The 20,164-nt window shown below is 44.3% G+C and overlaps 1 protein-coding gene across 3 annotated transcripts in view; it reads left to right on the forward strand.

The window, feature by feature from the left end:
• The window catches only part of MXD4 (MAX dimerization protein 4), a 39,030-nt gene that overhangs the window by 11,776 nt on the left and 7,090 nt on the right, over positions 1–20,164 (forward strand). The window lies entirely within an intron of this gene.

Genomic DNA, 20,164 nt, shown 5'->3' on the forward strand with positions numbered 1-20,164 from the left:
CAGTGTTCAGGGGGTGCAGTACCGTGTCGCGGTGTGCGGCGGTCCCCGGTCTGCAGGAGGGCTCCGGAGCTGCCCTGAGGGAGCACAGGCCGTGCGGGCTCTGCCTCTCGCTGCTGCTGTGGCACCCTCGCTGCGGGGCCGCTGCCTCTCACTCACCCTGCAGGCAGCAGGATAAACGCCCGCTCCGGTGGTTTTTGTTCTTTTTTTTGTGTAGCTTGCGGTCTTTCTGTTTTCCCGCATCCAGAGAAAGTGAAGGGGAGTGCGTGTGGATCTGATGTAAAGCTGTTTGCGTGCTCCTGAATTACGTGAAAGGTGGTTGATGGCACAGCAGGATACTCGTGGGGGGTTTTTGTGTGTTGTTCTGTGGCTGCAGTTATGTAGCAGCTAGACCATCACTTCCCTTGCATGCTTACATGCTTTCCTGTAGTTTAATTGTAATATGAGTAAACTACAGCTCTGCCTAATAGCCACGTGGTCATCCTAGAGATGAGAGGAGCTGGGGAAGGCTCAAGCTCACAAACACAGGCCTGGCCAGTGGAATGCAGTGCACTGGCTAAGGCAGGGACATTGGCAGGGCAGAAGTTCTGCTGACAGAGTCTTCAGGAAAATAACTGCATCTAAAATTCTGTCCTTCGGTCACACTTTCTTAAAAGAAAAGAAAAAAAAAATTGGTCCCAACTATGATTCTTTCTCATTCTCTTAAATTTCTTCCTCTCCTCCTGCTTCATCATTAAGAATTTTCTTTCATCTGCATATTCCTTTTCTTTTTCCTTCAGTTATTTTCCTCTTTTTCCTTTTGCTCTGCCTTAACATGTTTAAGCAGCACAGTAAATGAGGCACAGCAGCATTTGCAGCAGATGCAGGGCCAGAAGGAGAATCTATTAATTGTTCAATCACTGATCTCACTTTCAGTTCTGTGTTGTATCTTTGTAGTAGATGGACCATATAGTACTTGCCTTGCTACCTTTTCTTCTTTGCCATCTCAAGGTCAAAATAGGTAAACTGCACAGTATGTCTTGTGATTATACAACTAATGTTTCTAACTGCTGCTGCTTGCTGTGCCTCCTGCAGTTAAACTACACTTCAAGCCAGATTTTTATTATTCCTGGTGAGAACCTGCAAATTAGTGCAAGATCCTTGTATGTGCAAATGGGTGTTCACAAAAGCAGATGAGGTGTGTACAGTTCTAGCTGCCTGATGTATTGGTGTGAAGGACTCCTGCAATTTCTATTTTCTTCTTTTTAACAACCCCCTCCTCCAGCACTGTGGGTGTATGAGCAGATAATACCAATCATAGTGTTTCTCCCTGTGTTTAACTGAAATTACATTAAGATCTATGAAGTGTCTTGCACGGTTTAATGGAAGATTCACACAGTGCTGTGTCCCTGCAGCAGAGCCTGCCTTCCCCCTCCGGTGCAGCCCTGCCCTGCCAGCTGGGAAGCACTGGGTGTTGATTTTGGAGGTGTCCCCTTTCCAGGGCCAGCGCTTTGACTCAGCACTGCCATGATGCTGCTCTGGCAGGGCTCACCCGCTTATCTCACAGGAGCCTGGCGAGGAGGAGGAGGAGAGGAACGGCCGCGTGTCCTGCTCCGTGCCCAGTCCCTCACGTGGTGTCTGAGGGCAGGGAAATGGCTTCCTCATTTACACAGCCCCGAGTCCTGCGTCAGGGTGGCCAGAGATGCTGGTAACTGGAAAGCCACGGGAGCCATTCATGCGCAGGGTGCTGTTTTGGGTTCTGCACATCAGAGGTTTTATCTCCAGTTTTGGTGTCAGTGGGAACAGCAGTGGTTGACCTCTGTGTGTGCTGGCTTGGCCATTTGGCACTACCACTTCATTTTGTGTTTTGTACTGCTGGGTCTCTTTTCTGTGTGCTCTTGAGGGGGTGCTCAGAGGAAGGCAAAAGCAGAAATGTAATTCCAAGAAAAAAAAATTCATTATATGATAGAATTCAGATTACATTTATGGTAAAGTGTTTCTCAGCGATTCATACATGAAATTCCTTCTCTGCTTTAAGTCTCCCTAGAATATCCTGCTCAGAACTTTAGTGTGGGTTTGTTACAGGGAAACTGTAAGGACTCATCCCTCTAATGGCAGTCTTGTTTTGGTCCTGTGCATTTAAGGTGTGCATCTTGGAGCCATGAAACAGGAAATCCCTAAATAAAAAGCAGGAAGGCAAGAAATCTTCTATCCTAGGGACAGCTGAGGTCCCAGAAGATATTTTAATAATTACAGACAGGTTAGTCAGAGTGGCACTTGCATGTAACTAGTTCCTAGTGACAAATGTGTATATTCATGTAGGTATTTTTTGTTGTTTTCAGCCAGACCATTAGGCTGTAGGCTTTCACAGAGCAATATAAATAGTAAGTAAATTAGTAATCATTACTTTTTGCAAGGAAATTTTTAAATCGACCTGACAGCTGTGTAGAGGAATTCAGCTTTCATAGTCTAAAAAAACACCCAAGAATTCATGAGAGACATAAGCTTCTTTCGAAGACACAGCATAATCTCATTTATTTGCATCAGTTTATACTAGTTCTACATTAGAAGGTAAAAGCCAAGGTGTATCCTCCTGAAGATTGTGCTGAGATCTCCACACTGCTCTGTGAAGGCAGAAGAACCTGCCCTGGGCTGTCACCTGTGGTCTTCTCCCCAGCTTGTGCAAGGAAGAGACACCTCCTGTGAAAGCACATGGAGCCCTGACAGAGGATACTGGGATCAACCCATCAGACCTTCTTTGGTGCCATTCAGTCCTGCCTGGCCATGAGGAGCTCTGCTGCAGGAGGGGTTCAAGGTCTTGCCCTTTCCCTGGGAAAGTCTTTGGAAACAGCTCGTGGAACCTGATGATTTTAAAGAACAGCTTTTAAGAATTAGTGAGGAAATGAATAGGTGTACCTCAAAATCAGCAAGCCACGTGCTGCTGTCCCCAGACTGGCACCATATGAGCTGAAGAAGTGCTGTGTGACCCTGGTGTGGCTTGATCTAGGTCCCAGGTCCACAAAAGCTGATGAGCTGAGCCAGGTGGAGGTAAAAACCAGGCATTGCTGTTCAAGCTGAGACTGCTGCAGAGTTGGCCTGGATCAACTGAGTGAGACAGCCCTGGACTTTGAGAAGTACAAGAAGAGAGAATGGGGAATACATGAGACACAGTGATTTACAAAACCTTAAAGATGGAAAAAACCCCAAACCTTTCTTTCTTCCCAAAGGAGCTTAATGTATGTGTTGTGTAGAGTGCTGACTGGGGGAGGCTGAAAGTGTTCCCTTGTGCACAGAAGTTAACACTCATGCAAGTTTTGTGCAGTCCTTAAAGCTAAAATCTTGCCAGAACAAAGTTTCTGTATTGCATCATCATGTGCATGAATGGGTATCTCTACAGAAATACAGTCTTTGATATATTATTAGATTATATTTGATGTATATATATATATTGCTTTGAGCAATATATATTTTGATGGGAGCATTATTATGTACAACGTTAGCTGATACAGAAAACAGAGCAGGTGCCTGTGAAGTTAAGTCCTGATAGGTGGTTTTCTCATAGAGGAATTGCACGTTCAAGAGCACACTTACATTCATTGGTACAGCAGTTTCACCCACCAGAGCTGCTTGGTGTTTGAAGTTTATATAAGCTGAGAGAATGCGTAGATGGATGTCCTGAAATCTTCTCTGTGGCCCTTCATGTTAGTAAACTGTAGGGTTAATGAAAAGCATGTAATTGCCAGTTTGTGATACACTTGGAAGTTTTGAAACAGAACTGAAAGGTCATTGAAATAATAGCACACCAAAACAATGCTTAATGTTTGTTTTTATTATGGGCTGCCTTTTCAGAATCACAAATTGCCATTGTGGTTAGCAGTGCTGTGCAGCATAAAGCTGTAACTGCATTGATCCATCATGCCAGTGGTGCCACCACTAACTGAGGAAACCCCTGAACTGGTGCTGGAGGTAAAGCCCTTCCAGGGAAGGGTCACCCAGTGTCTCACTGCTCTGCTTCCATCAGGAATTTAACCCAGCCCTGGTTGCACATGGGTGCTCCTGGGTCCTGCTTCCTGCCAGCACAGCAGGAGGGGAGAAGCTTCCTCCTTTGGCCAGGTCACCTTCCTGAGCCAGCTCACTGTCACAGGCACACCCTGATGTGTCACAGGGAGAGGGTGGGATGGCTTCTCTGAGTGACAGTGTGAATTTACAGTGTTAATTTACAGTACAGAGCAGTTAGAGTTCACTTCTCTGTCAGTTTAATGTTTTTCATAAGCATCCAGTTTTGGCTGCTGTTTCCTGGAAAGTGCTGTGCTGGATGGGTCTTGCTGACCTGGGAAAGATCTCATTGTTATAATGGGTCTATAAAAATTGCTGCCATTTCTAGGATCTGTCCAGACTGTACATAAACCATTCAGATAATGTGGCTGCTGTGTTAGTGGTGGGAACCGCGTTGTCTTGCTAGTGGAATCTAACTTCTGTACTAGGTCTTTCTTCTGGTTTTCTTGTCAAGAAAATAACTTTCTTTTCACCATCTGGTTGGTTTGAAATGGTTTATTACAATCCCAGTGAATTGCAATAAACATACATTTTCACTCCTTAAGCAAGGTGATGTCTTAGGAGTGTCAATTTGACTTGTGAGCTGAAAGCCCCCCTGGTTTGGGATCTGCTCCCCCTCTCCAGCTTCTCTGAGGGTTCCAGCTGTAGTGAGCAGGTGACTGGTGTTGCCTCAGCCAGTGCAAGGCTGAAACTCAGCTTACAGTCCCCCCCAGGCATTGCCTCTTCCAGGCATAAAAAATCTCTGTAATAATTTTTTTTGCAGAGCGTGTTTAGCAAAGTCTGTAAAGAACTGGATTTGCAGAACTGAGATTTAATCCTGTGCTTTTGCTGAAGTGATCCATGCTTTGGAGTCTGACAGATCTGTGGAATTAAAGAAATTGGGAGGTTTAAAACTTTGTACTTAAATGCTGTTCTTTCCTCACTGTTGCCCTATCTCTGGGCAGTCAGCAACTGTCTGGAACTTTGGCTTGTCCTGCAGTACCTGCTGCCATTGCTGCAGTGGATACTTATACACTGAACTGCTGTCTTTTCAGTGCACAGAGCAGCTCACCTGATGATGCACTCCCAACAAATGTGTCTTCCTACCTACACTGCTGATTTGGAAAGGAGGAGTGTATTGAGTAGACAAAGCTTGAAAATTAATCTGCTCAGGAACTTATATTACAGGTATCAGAGATGTCCATATACTCATGCTTTGGACAAAGCTGCTATTTTGCAAAGAAAGATGGGACTAAAATACAGTTTGGACTCAATTATTATGTCCTTTTTCCTGCTGAAGTCAGCTTTGGACTGTGGAGCATGAGTGGAGTTCTGGGTCTGGGCTCCAGAAAGCTCTGTGCTTCCTGGCCAGCCAAGCAGCCAACAGGGAGCAGATGGGTGAGAAACCAAGTGCATGCATTTTTTTCCACTTGAATTTGTTCATCCCTCTCTTCAAACATAAGTCCATTGTGTGTCAGCCTCTAATGGGCTTTGTAGAAGGTGGTTTATGTTTTCAGCATCTGCTAATTGACCTGGCTAGTTCTGATCCAGCATGGCAGAGAGAGTGGGCAGGACTTGTATAAAGTAGAGATGGATGGGCCAGATTTTCTGGTACTTTCAGGACAGGTAGGTGCTCACTCCCTGCATACAGGGGAAGAGAGGCCTGATGGTGATTGCTTCCCGATTGGAGGACAAAAAAAATTAAGTTGAATTAGGTATTTTGAAAAAGAGGGTTTTTAAGCTTGCTTAGCTACATCTGGGCAAGTGAGCTGGAATTTGATTTTTGTTTTTTTAAAGGTATTTAGGCAGCTAATGGACTTCAAGAAGCTGGCCTCTGAAATGGTTCTTACATAATGCAATGGGAATCCTTGGCTGACTCCCAGCCAGTCAGGTCTGTGGAAGCCCACAGACCAATGTACAGAAGTGGTACCTGCTGTGGTTTGAAGAAGCAGCAGTGTGCCTGAAAGTCAGCAGTGCAGCTCCAGCTCTTTAAGGCAAGGTTGGCTCTGCACTCAGGCTTCACACCAGATCTGCAGGAGGCTGGCTTATTTTCTCCCAAGTATGTCACGAGCACTCCCGTCCCTGTGTCCCTGCTTGGAGCAGACAAAAAGGAATCAACCTCAGCTGGAGGAGGTGGGTGTGTTCTGTGAGTTGCTCCCTGCCTCCGTGCTGTATTGGCATCTGTAGCTCTATTTTTAGCACTCCTTTCCCTGGAGTGACTACCCCACTTGGGTGTTGGATGTACCATGGCCTGGTCCCAAATTGAAAATGTCTCTTTCTGAATGGAACGGTGTGTACTTCCCTGGTGTAGCTCGTGCTCCTTTTCCCTCGTGGTCTCTGTCAGCAGACACTTGTGCTTAGATTTACTGCACAGAATTCCTTTGCAGGTCAAGTAATTTTTAATCTGTGTTTTTTCCCCTTGGTACACTGGCAGACTGTGGGCCCAGCTCTGCCTCATGCCCAGGGAATTTCAGTAGGAGCTGTGTCTGCCTGCAGGCTAAAACCTGCATCACATCTGGGCAGCTGCAGAGGATGCAGAACAGGTTCCAGAAACTGTGCTGAGCATGAGCATTTAGACAGCAGATCATAAATGTGAAAAAGCATAATGCTGTTCCTTCACAGAAGTTAAACTTGGGCCTTTTTGGGAAAAACTAAACCAAAAACAACTTCCCCCCATCCCCTTCCTTGTGCATGGGATCCAGTTGAAAACAGACTCCTCTTGTCCTAAAGAACTGTGCATTCCACAAGAATGGAAAGATAGTCCTTCTACCCAGCCTTCCCTGGGTTTGGAAGGAGAGAATTGTTTTGGGACTTTGATAGAGTGTTGTCTTTTGAGATGGAAATATGTATTCTGAGCTATGTACACATCCTTCTAGGTCAGAGCAGAGTGACAGGACTTGTCAAAGGATGTCAATTGGCTAATATTATTGTTTAATGGTAGTTTATGTTGCACAAGCCTTTTTCTACACAAATTAGTGTGACTAATTTAGTAGCGCGTGGAGATTGGCACAGGCAACACAGCAGAGGTGTGGGCTTGGATGTATGTACATGAGGTCATGTTGCAATCTGACTTGAAAAACTAATAACTCTGGTTGCAGGCTACATGCCCTACATGAAGAAAGCCTTTATTCGGTTCTACCTTATTGCAACAAAGCAGATTTGTGTAACAGTCAAAGACTACATCTGAAGGTGGTAAAACGCCTGTAAAAGGCTGGAGTAGTGGTGGTGAGTCCTCTCCTCCCAGCTGCCTCCCTGGGATTGATGCCTAACAGATTTATCTGCTTTTCTTTCCTTGATGGTTCAATTTGGGTAACTAAATGAAGATACAAGGTGCTAAATAAGGGGCCTGCCTGGCATGTAATTGCTGCCAGGACTCAGCAGCTCCTATTGAAGTTAGGAATACCATCAGTGTTTGCAAATACCAGCTGCACAGACACTCTGTGTCTTACATAGCACATTAGCTGGTATTTACAAAACATAAAGGTAGCAAACCCTGTAATTCCCCAAGAAAGCTGACTTAATCCCGATTGGTAAGTGCTGTTGTGTTGACTGCTGCAATGAACAACATGGGTGGAGCAAATAATTTCTGCTAGGGAAATTTGGGAGCTTGTTGTGTATGTTTGCTAGAAGCAGTTATTGGGTGTAGGTGCTAAGAGGTGTTTTAAATAGACTGTTGGGTGTCTTGGTTCCCACTGCCTGACTTTACATACTCACATGGCAAGTGAGTCCAAACTTCTGGCGCTTCCTTCCATTGCCATGTAACCTCAGGACATTGCACTTAAGAAATCTGAGCTGAGTTTTGCAGGGAAGAAAGAAGGAGGGATGGGGGGCACAGTTTTGAAAGATGTTCCGTACCTTATCATCTCCAGATAGATAATTTTCAGGTTCTGCTCAACTGCACCTTAGCTGGCTCAGACACAACTAGTTTTGTACTGTTCAGTGGAAAGGGAAGTAGGTGGGAAATTAAATTATAAACAAGGCACTACTGGTGGTATGGCAAGCTATATCTGAACTTGGAGGCAGGACTGTCAGATATCTGCAAGTCTCCACTGTCCCTTGATGCCAGATTTTTTCTTTTTTTTGTTTTTTGGACAGAGGGGGTGGCAGCAGAAATAGGTGTTATTCAGCTTTTAATTCACCTGAAAGTAAAAGTACCCATTGCAGCCTTGGAAGTGACCATCTTTAATTACAGTCAGTGCATTTAATCCTGCCCCTAAATTTGTTTATACATACACCTCACTGTCTTCCATTCACCTCTAATTACAAGGTTTAAATGAGGGAGTTGGAGACATACAGCAAGACATTTGGGGACATGTATTCTTAATTACTTCAGTGTGATTTCTTCTCTTCCTTTGTTGTTCTCACTTGGGGTCTGAACCAGCCTTCAGCTGGCTGGAACAGGCACCCTGCTGTTGTCCCAGGGCACCTCAGCTGTCTCACTGGAACACCCCTCAAGTATCTGCACTTGTTGGTAAAAGCAACACCCACCACTTCCTTCCCCAATAAAGTCAATTCATTTGTGCATGCTCAAGCTGCCATCATTAGCTGCTCCCTCTAAGATGGCCATGAGGCTTTGGTAGGTGCATGTGCCGAGGAAGTAATAGCAGAAGCAAAAATGAAAGTAACACATAACACTAAATATCTCTTTCTGATAGTTTCCTGATCAGAGCTTAAAACTTCCTACCACTGTGAAGGAGCAAGTAATTGTTTAGGTGCTGAAGTGGAGACAGAGTTGCCTTAACTCTGATGGGTTTTAAAACTGTGGTGTAAATTGCTGTCTTTCTTCCAATGCCTTGTGCACTGGAAGCTGGAGTCCCTACAGCATTTGTCAGGCTGCTTAAACTGAATACTTGGTATTTGGATATCAAGGTACAATAGACAATAAAGCCTCAGTCACAGGTATCAGGTATTGCAAATATTAATGCTTCACACTCATTTAAGTTGATGCAGGAAAAGGCTGCTTAATCCTGGCTGTCTGCTATCCCTAGGCCTTGTGCTCAGTGTGTGACAGCAATGCATGTTTTTAATTTAGCTAAAATAATTCAACTTGACTTGCCTCTCCTTTAATTTGGCATCACACGGTGGTATTAAAAAAAAATAAATCTTGAACACATTTCTCCCCTCATTTGACATATGTACAAAATAACTAGGTCTATAGGGAGGTTTAAAATTAGGCAGAAAAAGCTCACTAGGCCCAGTAGTGTGCTCTCTTGGCTTAGTGCTGTGCTGCAGCTCAACTTCTCTAGGCTTATTTAAGCATTGTAGTCTCCCCCACACTTTTTTTTAAGATCCTTCCTGTTGGCAGCTGTCCTGAGACACGATGTTCTTGCTTAGCATTTTGATGTGGGGAAACAGTCTGATAATTAAAGCCGGTTTCAAGCCATGAGCTGATTTGTAAGCAGTGACTTGCTCTGGGGTGTCAGTCGATAAACGTGTAGCTCATGTGCACAGAGCTGAGCTGCACCTTGCTCCTGAAGCCCCACGTGAGAGGGACATGGAGCTCCCAGGAGCCACTTCTGGGGGGACAGACTGCATCCTCTCCAGCCACCTGGTGGTGGATGGTTAAGTTGTGAAAAATTATCACTGTCATCCTGTTCCCCTCTGTGTGTAAACCCAGTGCAAACCTGTTGTTGTTACACAGCTTTTCCTTGTTTAAATCAATGTCATTTTCTTTAACCCACTCTGCAGTCCTTGACAAACTCCTTACAAGAGTACTGTGACAGGTGGTGAAAGCCAACACACCTGCAGGTCTGCAGACTCACATCATGGCTTTGGATGTGCTGTGCAAATTTGCTTTGTGGTGCTCCACTGCCAGCAAAAGCCAAAGTTTTACTGCTGCACATCTTAACCCACTGCTGGTTCCATGGGCAGTGTGTGAATACGTGTGAGCCTCCATGTCACGTCAAGTGGGAATTACAACTGCTTGATCCTGTAATGGCATGATCTCGTGGCAGCACTTTCCTTATCTAATTGGGTCTGACACTCTTCTGAGGTAGCAGACAAACTTGAGTCTCCCTGCAGTGTAATCTAAGAAACTTGAGTGCCAGTAAGACAGATGGGTTTGAGAGGTCTAATTTAGGAGGACTACTAAATTGCAGTGTGCACATTTTAATGTGCAAAACAAATGGGTGGCTGGCTGAACAAAGTATTAAATAAGTTTATTAAAAGCATGGCTGACTAGATTTTTTGACTCTGTTTTCAGTATGTACAATGGTATTTCCATCATTCATGTATTTCTCTACCAGGCACTGGATTAGGTAGGTACTGTGTGATGCTGAGCTCGTGGTACCAGGTGACACCTCCCTCACTATTGCTTAAAAGTGTTAGAGAGGTAAATGCTAAAGACAATCAGTAGATAACAGGGCTAAAAATAGAAGACACCTGAAAAAGAAATTCCTTTTCTATAGCTCTAAGAATTGCTCCTATTTGTCTGACATTGACTTTGAAGGTTTAAAATATAGAAAACTGTTCTTTATAGATGAGCACAACCTAAAGGCTGAAATGCTAAAATATAGGTTGGAATCTCCTTTTTTTCCCCTTTTTGAAGAAGAAAAGAAGTCCATACAAGGGCAAAAACATACTGCAATGAGTTTCAGCTGTTTGCATAATGTTTGATTTCTGTTGCCTCAGATTCTTGCAAGGTCAGAGATTTATTGCCTATGGTCAAAGGATGTAGAATCTCATACATGTAAATTTATGATGGATACCATCCAGGAAAGACAAATGATATCCAGCTGCCATTACTTTTGCTTGTGATGCTTTTGAGAATCCCTGTATAGCTTGTAAATTCCTGTTGACATTTCCCATGAAGTACATCTCAGATTTCTGGGTGTTGCTGTTAGTTATTGCCGAGATCCAAGAACAATGAAGGGCTTTTAAACCTTTCATGGCTGCTCTTCAAATAAGAGCAGCTTAAGACAGTGGGATGGCTGAAGCTGTGAGGAGAAGCCTGCCTGCAGGGAGGAGTCTAGAAAAAACCAAGGAGAGGAGATGAGAGTGGTCAGATGATGGTCCTGCAGCTCTTAGTGCTGCAGAGGCTCAGGCTCTGGTTCCCCGGTGGGTCAGACAGGTACCAGTCAGAGCTGCTGGTGCTCCCTCTGCCCTGGAGTCCTTGCTGAGGTGGCCCTGCCTTGCCAAGTGCTGCTCTGAGCCCCTCCTGCGCCGCTCTGTGGGGACGTGGGCGCGCGTGCCCCGTCGTGTGACACGTCTCTGTCACACCTCGCGCGCTCCTGACAGCTCGTGCTCACTTCGCAGGCAGCAGAGCTCCGGTGGGAGAAGGCTGGGCAGCAGTACAGCAGCAGGCTCTGTGCCACAGGGCTTTTGTTTCTTCTGGTGGCCCATGTCAGGTGTGACTCTGGGACGCTCATCAGTCTGTGCTGCTGCTGGGTGGGTTCCTGAAGGGACAGCACTGGGCAGTCTGGAGGCACCAGCTGCTGAGGCTCTGCTCAGGGCTCTGGTGCTGCTGTTGTCCACGTTGCTTTGCAGGGTCATTCCAGCCCAAAGCAAGCCTTGGAAGCTGCTGTCGTAGCTGATGTCCCCGGCTTGTGGCAGCACATGGGTAACCACAGCTCACCTTCTGGTGGGAACCAGAGCATAAAGTGCATCAAAGTCTCCTTGTGGAAATTTGGAGAGATGAGGAGATGTTGATGTAGCCCCATGCTTGTAACTTAGGACAGGCAACTGTCACTGCATTCAGCAAGGAGCTACTGAGGGATGGGTAATGGTGGGAGAGAAAAAGGAGGTGACATGGGCAGCAAAGTCTGCCAGGTATTCCCTCTTGTAGGAGTCAGCAGGTTCCCTCTCACAGACCAGCTACTGCCTGTTCCCAGTTTGCATCCCAGCTAGCTTTCTGTGCACTGCTGCCAAGAGGCTTAACTGGCCAAAAATGCATGCATTTGTGGCACTGCAGATGCTTCCATTAACTAATGTGTACTGAAAGACGCAGGAGTAAGTTCTGGTTCCATGTATGTGTTCTAAAACAAGTGGCATCTTTTGGAAGGTGAAAAGGTAAAGGTCAAGTGGAGCCTGGACTCAGCTAGTGGGCTGAAGTGGCACTAAGGGAAAGTAAATAAAATGCACTGTAACTGCTGTAGTGTGCATTTAGATATAGTGTAAAAGAACCAAAATATTTTTCAGAGTGATAAAATGTGCAAAACATGGAAATCATAGGCTGTGTTAACAGGCAGCAGAGGTTTTCTTCTATTGCCTTAGCATTAGGAACTGACATTGCTGAGCAGTATTCGTGTGAAAACTTGCAGATAAGTCCAGAGCAGCACTGACTCTCTGAAAGCTTGTGATGGTAAGGGGCACTTGCAGCAGTTGTTATCCCATGTTTGGACACTTCCAAGGTGGCTGCTTTCAATTCAACAGAGCAGATGCACACAAGTATTCAGCATGCTGGAAATGCATATTGAGGATGAAACTCCAGTTAATATCACAGTAAATAAAGAGGGTGGTTGCAGGGCTGTTGCATTTAATTCACTAACAATCACTGCAATTAGGCACTTGCTGCTCTTTCTCCCTTTCAGTTTCCATGTGGACTTTACTGCTGAATTTAGTTGCAGAGGCCCTGTGAGGTGTTAGACACAGACAAAAAATGCCATGGATGAATCTCCACCAGTGGGCAAACTTCAGCATCTGTTTTTACCGTGAAAAAGACCCTCAGCTTCCTGGTGTTTGGTTTATCTTTCCTTGGATAATAAAAAGCCAAGAGGTTTGCTGTAAGAGCAAGACTGCATTTTCTGGGTTTGACTCCAAGGCACTCAGCTGTGAGCAAGCTTTTCACACATCTCGGAGCAATCTGCACACTGGGTGCCTTGCTATGGTACAGTGCTTTAATACTAAGAGGTTTTCTTTCCTTTTCACTAAAGCATATTTGTTGTGTAGTCAAAATAGATTGTGCAGCTCAAGTGTGAGTTAGAGCATCCTGTAGAAAAATAGAAGTATTTGAGATATCCTTTGAAGAGGAGAAAGTATTAAAAGTGTTTCTGAGTGAAATAAATCTGAAAGAAACAGGATTTTTTATTGCAGTGGAGGGTCGTTGTCTTCCATTATGTTTAATATTTTGCTGGAGATATGCTAAATACTGTCTGAATCATTAATAAATAGGTTTCTTTAGAACCATTTATCTGATTGAATTTCTGTGATTTCGTAAGCTGGAAGCTTATAAATAATCTCTTTAAATGCCTTTGTAAACAAATGTGTTTTAATTAGTACAGTCATCTTTGGTAGGTTACAAAAAGTCTTGTAGAGATGTAAATATGTAATTCCTGACACTTTAATAAAAGTGTTAGCTTAAAGAGGAGCAAGGCAAGTCTGCTTGAGTACCAGCTTCTAGTAAGCAGAGTTGGGTATATAATTACATGATTACCAACATTGCATATGTGGCCATGATATCCAGGACTACACAAAATAATATGAATATATTAAATTTTCATTAAAACAATTTGCAGCAAAATTCTGTTACCACTTTAGGGTGTGACTGTGCACAGAATAAAAAGAGCTGCAGCCCTTCAAAGATGTTGCCTTGTTGTGTCAAGCTCCAGTAAGAAGGGATTGAAGCTGGTATCAGGAGGCAGGCAGAGTTTCTCACCCTCGTTTTACCTTGGTGGCAGGTGAGCCCTGAAGTCACACTGGGGAAGTTTTTACTGCAACATTTCTGCATTTTTAAAAAACTTTGAAATAATGGTGTTTATGAGTAATGATGCTGTCAGTGTTCATCCTGACCCAGTGCATGTCATAAAGTATCCTGAGCTTCTCTTTGCTGATTCTGTCTAAAACTCGAGTGTTCCCTGTACGCAGGTATTTGCATTTCATAAATAAATCTGTGAAGAGTCTTCCTGTAAAAACACGACTGTCTTACAATTGCAGTTAGCTCACTTCTGTATTTTATGCTGAATTTCATGTATGGCAGGGAGATAAAATCACCTTGCTTTAAGGAGGGAGCACAACCGTTAGTTCACTGCTGGAGTCTGTGACCCAGAGTTGTGGTCTTGGGCCAGACTGTTTTAGTTCATAGTGTGTCTGGATAACATTTGACTCCAGAAGTTAATTTTTGGTGCAGAGATTCTTCTCTGACGTTACCCTATGCACATTATTAAGCCAGATTACACAGTCCTTATGCAACAATGAAAAATTTAGTAACTGCTCTATATTTAAACCTTTGTGTATTAACTTCATTGCACAGGATAGGTTTGAATGTGGAAAAAGAAGTGAAACATTAGAGAAGGAATCTGAAATGCTTAGGTAACTCTGTCCAGTTTGTAATAATGTGTCTTCTAGTTTAATTTCGAATATCTTTCTATTCTTTGAAGTGGAGGTTTAGTTTTGTTATGTTTGTACTGAATTTGTCTTGTGATAGGGTCTAATGCTGTCTGATTTTTGGACCAAAATGATTACAGTACAGAAGTGACACATTTTTAATTTTTATATCTATTTCAAATCTATTGGTTATTCTCACTGGTGTGGCTTGTATGAGTTTGATCTATAGTGTCCTTGTCTTTTCAGAAGAGCACCAAACAAATATATCTAGCAGTTGATTCGAGGGTATGCCAACCTCCTGTACAGAGAGCTGGTTTAGTGGAGTAAATTGGAACATCTGAAACACAGACACAGGTTCAGTCACACAAGTGTTTTTAGCACTAAGGTGCCCTACAGGAAGCACAGTTAGGGCCTGCTTGTGAGGCCAGCATTGTTTCATGCCTGCTTCAGTGGTGTGTGAGAGGTATAATGGACTGTGCATGTGGAAGCAGCATCGTGTATAACCCTGCCAACTGCTGCAGCCAGCATGAAGGGAAAATCATGGCATGCAGCATGGGAATACAGACATTTAGTGGCTTTTTGGCCATTTCCTAACCTTCCAGATCCTTCCTCCATCAGCTGGACATGCTGTGTATCTAAGATGCCAGTATGGCCAGGACAGGTCTATTGCCAGACTGCTAGGAGCAGGGAGCAGGTGTGGAGCAGACAGAACTGTTCTGGGATTCCCACAGGATGACAGGCTGCTGATAGAGTTGCTCCTTCCTTTCCACAGCCAGCTGTGGGTGAGCAGAGAATGGGTACATGTGAGAGTCATTCTTGTGCCCTGTGGGGGCAGTGAGACCTGGAGGATGTGCAAGGTGAGCACTTGTCATCAATTTGACTTCTCTGTAGTGAGCTTTATGCTCTTGCTCACAATTGTTCAGAAATAGATGAGCATGGCCCTTCTGACACTTTCAGCAAGTGACCTCTGGCAGTCAGGAACACGATGCCAGCAGTGGGAACTGTTTATCTTTGGATGCAGCTTCCAGGAAATGCCCACCCCGTGCTACCTACCATGAGCACGTGGAGGGCTGTTGGAAGCTTGTGTGCAGGGAGTGCCCAGCTGGGGTGGCAGGATGGACAGGCACACATCTCACAGGAACTCAGTAATGTCACCCTGCATCATGAGTGTCTGTGGCCATTTAATGTCACCAGGGCCTGGCTGAGGCATGCCACGCTGAGGACTGAGCAGCTCCTTTGGGATATGCACCTTGCCTTTGCAGCTGGCTTTGTGCAGCTCAGTGGCCTCTAAATAAAGCCTGTAGATTTATACTCGAATGGTTTAGGAAACACACCTTTGCTGCTGTCAGAAAACTGTGCTACTGCTGCTTGAGCAGCTCTCTGCTGTCTGGCTGGCTGCAGGCCATTTCTCTCTGCTGTGCTGGACCTGACAAAGCCCTGGAGAGCCCCTGTGGAAAGGCTGCAGTGGATCAGGCCACTCCACAACCTACCAGCAGTCTGCCAACCAGAGTGGCACAGGTTTAAGCCACACAGCTGGGCATGTGTTGCTGGTACATGAATGGGAGCAATCTCGTGAGTCAAATGCTGAGGGGTTACAGGCAATCTTGGGTTTACATGTTCATGGACATGGATGTGTGTCTGTGAATGTTTATGGCTCTGTCTGGGTTAATCTTTAAGAACCTCCAAGGATTGCCTTTCCGGGCAACCTATTCTGGTTGTTCACCACTGCCCCAATAAAAAATTTGTTTCCCAATGCCCACCCTCAACCTCTGAATCCCCTGCCATTGCCTTTAGTTGTATTATTTAGCCCTACAGAGAAGTATTTTGTTCCCATTGCAACCGCCTGTCAAGTAGTTGTAGGAATTTCTTGGAGTTGTTGCAGTTTCCTTGGAATGAAGATTATCCAGGGTGAACAATGGACTTTCTTGTTTCTTTCTTTTTTTTCTCTGCATCTTAGTATTCCATTTCTTGGTGTGCTGCTTGGATTTCCATCTGGGATTTCGTATATGCAGCAAAGCTTATTGACTATTATTTAATAGACTCATTTAACACAATTATGAAATTGATTAGGGTCAAAGATCTTAATATACCTTTGTATGGCAACCCTTTCTTTGAGAAGTGGTGAACCTGCCTTTTCACAGCCAAACACTTGAGCAAACTGAAGTGTCCAAGGACTAGAGTCAGTGAGTGGTCTTCCTGTGATGGTCTTCTGGTGGATGTCCTTGTTCTATAGGAAAAGCATTAATATCACCTTTTTGCTGCTTTTCCCTCCATGCTGTGGGCTCCAGTTCATTGTGCCATGGGCTCTGGAAGCCCTGCCTCTACTGCCCATCATGGCTTACGTGGATTCAAAACCAGTTTAAGGCAGTTCCTGCTGGTAGCCTTTGGGTCAGATGGCAGCAGGTGGCTTTGTCCTCTGCGTGAATGTGAGGAACCACCAGACAGCTGCTAGACATGGCCCCTGCCCTGGAATGCTGACCAGCCTGGGCTTATCAAGCATTAGAAAGCTGTAAAGCAGACTGAGAGGACCCTGCTGTGAACCTGCTTAGGGAGAAACACTGGGGTCTTGAACATCTGAAAGCCCTTTATCATCTGGCACAAAGGACAGGGTGATAAATCAGACACCCATGCACCTCTCCATATGTGGGGCTGCACCCAAAACAGAGAGCTGCAGGCTTGATTTGGATTTTGGGTGGCATTTTTTAGATCCCTGCCTTCCCAGATGAAATCAGTATCAGTGATGAGGGGGATATTTCTGTGCATCCCCCTGAGATGAGGAAATTGCCCTTTTCTGTCAGCTCTGGTGTCCAGGCCTGATACCACACTGGGGTTGGAAGCTGGAGCAGAGCATAATTACCCAACTTCAACCGTGTTTCATGCACAGAGACTGTTACCCTGTTGCTCTGACAGGCTGCTTTTTTTTTATTCCCTTTTTGTTATTTTTTTAGGTGGAATTTAAGGCGTGAGCTGCAAAACACAAAGCAGCTCTGGCTGTGATTACGTCTGTGAGTGCCTTTCCCTCCTCCTGTGGTCACAGGCAGCCGAGGAAAAGCAAAAGCTGTCAGGTCCCTGCAGAAAAAGAGAGAAATTAGTGCTGGCAGAGTCTGTACAAGACAACTTATCTGCTGTGAAGTTTGAGTCCCTTGTTCCTGCTGGTGTGATCTGTTAACGTAACATGCCTGAAATGTTTTCTTACATTCTTACAGTTTTTTCTAAGACATGCAGGATGAAAAACGTGGGGATATTTACTCCAGTACTAGAGCGGTTGTGGTGGGCTGGTTTTCTTTTTGTGCATTCACAATCTATGCTATTGATTATAATATACAAATTAGTCACATAAACATGTCTGCATTTATGTAAAGATCTATGTAAAGCTTATGCTTTAAAATCTGTAATGGATTCATAGGGGTTGAGTAATTAGATGAAACAAAAACTCCTTTTAAGAAAAAAAAAAGTGAAGTTAGAGGAGGTCTTTCAGCAAGTTTATTGCATTTACTGCTATCAGTATCAGCTGGTAGTACTGAAAAAGCCTTAAAGCAGTTTTGTTCATATTCAGCCCTTTTAATTCTTCTCACTGGTCACTTAAAAATACTCTTCTTAGATGCAGTCCCATGTTCTTTATGGCACTTCTGTAAAGTCCTGCCCTACTGGGCTGGCAGGTAACATAAAAGAGTTTGTGCTTTAAAAAGGCACACAGCCATGCCCCTGAACCTTGGGGATATTTCTGTGAACTCCCCAGTTGATGGCAAGGAAGTGCACTAAAGCCTTGCTTTCTTCTCCCTGTGGTAAGCAGACTTTCCTTAAATAGCAAGAGGTGGATAAGTTTAGTATGTAGTCTGGTTTCATTAGTGTTTTCCAGAATTAATACTAAATAAATCTCAATCAACAGTTCTGTATATTCCTTATCAGACTTCTAATGGCTCCAAGTATATTGCTCATTGCATTTCTAGGTGTTTACCTCTCTATTTACTGTTTAATACCATCTTTCTCCTCTCCCTTCCTGTATGCTCCTTCATCTTCACTCTCCACTTTCTTGTCATCAGTCCAAGCACAGTTGCATCCAGGTTGGGCTGAGTGAAACAGACTCATGTAGGTATGTTCAGAGGCCATTTAAAAAACAAGAAAATTATTTGAATTTAGTCCCTGACACAAGGTTTTGTATTTAAAATGCAACTCCCCCAGGTAGTTGTTAGAGATTACAGATGCAGAAATAAAAATTTGCTTTGTTAAGATTTTCTGTATAAATATCAGTAGTCCCTAATTTGGGTATTTCACTATTTTAAAGATTAATATCCCAGTTTAAGGTAGCAGCCTGGTGATCTGATTGGGCTATTTTTGTGAATACTTTGGTCAGCTTTGTTGGTGCTGTTTAAATAAAAGCATTTAGATGCTTAAGTTTAGAACCTTGTACTTAAAATCAAACCCCAGACCTAAACAAAAAATCTGTCATCAATCACATTTTTTACCAAAAATCCTTTTTCCCTAAGTGTCTTGAAGAAAAAAATTAAAATTTTATGGAAATGCTTTGTGGTTTCTTAGCTAGTACACTGCTGATTTATAGGCAGACAGAACTAAATGTGTGAGTATGTAGTCATTACTGTTCTGTATTAGTTCTGTTTTGCTTTGGGTTTTTTCACCATTAATTCTCAGGTTGTTTCCACATTGCACTAGTCATTCCAATTACAAATGCTTAATTTGTCATTTGGTGCATATTAAATCCTGCTGAAGAGTGTTTGTGCCCCAGAGTGTTTGTCCATTTCACACACTGATGCTGGACTGTGGTTCTGAGCTCATTGTTCAAAAGAAGGTTCGTTCCTGACCAGAAGTGTTGAATTCCCTGCAGTGTTTGTTTCCTTCATGTAGCATCGAGCAAATTTGAAAAAGATGATTATTCACCTCACACTTGGGATCTGCTTCAGTTCCTCTCATGGCTGTGAGGGCAGTGTGAGCTCCAGGTCATGGCTTTGCTCAGCCTGTCACAGGCTGGCAGAAAGGAGGATAGCAGTTACTCATGGAAGCACTTCCACATCCATTTCTCATTGCAGAACCGTGTGGATTCCTCTTCAAGGGCTGTGAATTAAAACCAGGAGAGATTTTCTTCAGGATGTAACTGCAGGAACACACTCCCATGCAGTTCTTTGGTTGGCCACTGCCTTGTTTTGGATAGGTCAAGCAACTCTTTCATGGACTGTTGTATTGCCAGCTGCTTTCTAGTTTGGAAAACATTTGCAGAAATAGTTCTTTCTTCATCCTCATTTTACTGATAGATACGGCAGTAGTACAGGAGAGGTTGTTGAGAGCAGCAATAGTGATACTTGCAAAGGAATAACAGAGAAAGCAGGAGCCTCTTGTTGAGGAATATCGCTGGAAATGTTTCTTCTTGTGTTTATAATAAACACAGTGCAGTGTGAGGAAGAATGTCTCCTTCTGGGAGGACTGTGGGTCAGTAGAAGGGAGGAGAAGGGCATCAGGACCTCCCTGTGGAGGAAACCGTGGCTGGAAACAGCTCTGAGCTGTGAAGAGCTGCCTGGATGCCCTTGGCTTGCATAGCTGGAGTGTCTCCTATTGCAGCAGGCAGGGATAGGAATGGGGAGAGGGGGATCAGGGTCTGCAGCTGCCCACAGCTCTGTCTGTGCCTGCAGAAATCACTGCTTTGGAGCAAAATCCCAGGTTGTTGGCCTTACCCAGCCACAGGTTGAGTGTGCAGCCTTGCCTGGATGTCTCAGATGTCTGAGCTTTTGGCTAAGATGGGACTGAGCAGGCTGAGCAAACTGCTCTGACATACAGGTATGAGCCTCCTGTCTGCGTGTGCCAAGCAGCGTTACTGCATTTCAAGTGACCTTTCGGTCTGTAACTTTGCCAAAGGGAGGGGAAAGGAAGCCACGGCTGACTC

Source organism: Passer domesticus, chromosome 4 (assembly GCF_036417665.1).
Source record: "Passer domesticus isolate bPasDom1 chromosome 4, bPasDom1.hap1, whole genome shotgun sequence".
NCBI lineage: Eukaryota > Metazoa > Chordata > Aves > Passeriformes > Passeridae > Passer > Passer domesticus.